The following is a 2,500-nucleotide window of genomic DNA, read 5'->3' on the forward strand; positions in this document are numbered from 1 at the left end:
CGAAACCAGTCCACCGAGCACAAAGCAATCGCAAGACATCTCGTATCTTCACGAACAAGCCCGCTTGGAGTGCACGCCCACACCGAGGTGCAAGCATTGTCCGCGCAAGCCCATTCGAGCATCAACTCGACACCCCGCTCTCACTCCCTACCCGACGGACAAGCCCATCGTTATGGCCAAACCCCTCCACCAAGCACGAAGCAATTGCAAGACAAGCCCACTTGGAGTGCACGCCCACACCGAGGTGCAAGCATTGTCCAAGCAAAACCCATCCAAGAATGTCAATTTGACATCCCGCTCTCACTCCTTGCCCGACGTAGGGGCCCCGGCATTCCATCGATTTTAACCAAACCCTTCCACCAAGCAAGAAGCAATCGCAAGACATCTCGTATCTTCATGAACAAACCCGCTTGGAGTGCACGCCGACACCGAGGTGCAAGCATTGTCCGCGCAAGCCCATCCGAGCATCAACTCGACACCCGCTCTCACTCCCCGCCCAACGGTCGGACGTGGCACTCCGATAAAACCCGTCCACCGAGCACAAAGCAATCGCAAGACATCTCATATCTTCACGAACAAGCCCGCTTGGAGTGCACGCCCACACCGAGGTGCAAGCATTGTCCGCGCAAGCCCATCCGAGCGTCAACTCGACACCCGCTCTCACTCCCTGCCCGACGGACAAGCCCATCGTTATGGCCAAACCCCTCCGCCAAGCACGAAACAATCGCCAAGACAAGCACACTTGGAGTGCACGCCCACACCGAGGTGCAAGCATTGTCCAAGCACGCCCATCCCGCTCTCACTCCTTGCCCGACGGTCGGATGTGGCACTCCGGGCCGAACCCTTCGTCCACCAAGCACAAAGCAATCGCAAGTTATCTCGTCTCCTCACGAACAAGCCCGCTTGGAGTGCACGCCCACACCGAGGTGCAAGCATTGTCCGCGCAAGCCCATCCGAGCATCAACTCGACACCCACTCTCACTCGCCGCCGGCGGCCGGAGGTGGCACTCCGCCGGCGCCGACCCCCCAAGCATATGTGCCCATGATGGGCGCAATGTGCTTGAAGGGTCGGCGCCGCGGCATAGGGGTACCCCCGCGCCCCGCCCATGCAGGCAGGTCGCCCCCCTATATAGTACATTCTGGCTTTTTTGGGTCTGGCAGGCTTGCATATGAAAAAGCCGAAATGTCACACCATGCCATAAATCTTGATTGTGTTATTATTATGACCGGGACTTGATTGTATTATGTTTTAGACATTCAAATGAGTGTGGAAAACAAGTTTCATAATTTTTGAACCAACCAATAATATTTTATGAATTTTTATTGTTAAAAAATTAAAAATAATTTAAAAATAGTAAAACGTTTCCAAAAATACTAATTTTTGGAGGACATCCTTTGTTTACATTTTTTAGATCCCAGAAAAAATTTCATAACAATCCAAGCACTAGAACATAGGTTTGACATCACATTTGTGTGTTGAGTGGGCATTGCGGCACCCTGCGCGCGCGGCACCCTGCGCGCACGCCCCACGCAGACGCATGGCCATGCGGCGCGCGCGCCCATGGCCGTGCCGCATTCGTGCGCATGGGGGCGCGCATGCTGCATGCTCGGTGGGCATGTGGGCATGCACGGTGGGGGCACGGGTTTGTTCCAACAACCTCCATAGAGTTTTTTCCATGAATTCTAGACGTGGGTGGTCACGCCCAACGCAGACGCATGCTGCGCGCGGCTTGCGCGCACGTCCCACGTAGACGCCTGGGCATGCGGCGCGCGGACACACACCCCGCAGACGCATGCCGCGCTTAGCACTCTGCGCGCACGCCCCACACACGCCCGAAGGGCATGGCGCATGGTGGGCACCCTAGGCGTTCGTGTGCAAGCCTCGGCCATGGGCATGCGGCGCGCGCCCCACACACGCCCCACTGCAGTCGCCTGGGCTTGCGGCGCACGCCCCACACACGCCCGTAGACGCATGGCGCGCGCGGCCCCCCTGCGCGCACGCCCCCCGCAGACGCACGGGCATGCAGCGCGCGACTCACACAAACCCACTAACGCACGGCGCGCGCGCCCATGGCCGTGCTTTGTACTCGAAGGCCTCGGCCTTGGTCCTTGACTTGCACACGAGCACACTATCTTATTCTTGGGCATTCAAAGATGATTTGCTTCAACTTTTTTTCTAGTCCAAAGCCAACCCCTCACTAACACTTATGTTTTTCGTCCTTTTACATAAGATATGACCTCCATGGCAATTGAAGAAATAAATGAGTTGTGTGTGGGTAGGGTCGAGATGAATCTCGGTGGATCTTGGCAACAAGGCTCATCTGCCACTTACAAGCCAAGCACGCACGCCCCTTAGACGGATCCCCACGCTCGCACAAGCATCGCGTGCGCGGCACCCTACGCGCACGCCCCACTGCAGTCGCATGGGCTTGCGGCGCGCGCCCCACGCCCGCAGACGCATGGCGCGCGCGGCACCCTGCGCGCACGCCCCCCCGCAGAC

The sequence above is a fragment of the Cucumis melo genome, unplaced genomic scaffold (genome assembly GCF_025177605.1).
Source record: "Cucumis melo cultivar AY unplaced genomic scaffold, USDA_Cmelo_AY_1.0 utg000218l, whole genome shotgun sequence".
NCBI lineage: Eukaryota > Viridiplantae > Streptophyta > Magnoliopsida > Cucurbitales > Cucurbitaceae > Cucumis > Cucumis melo.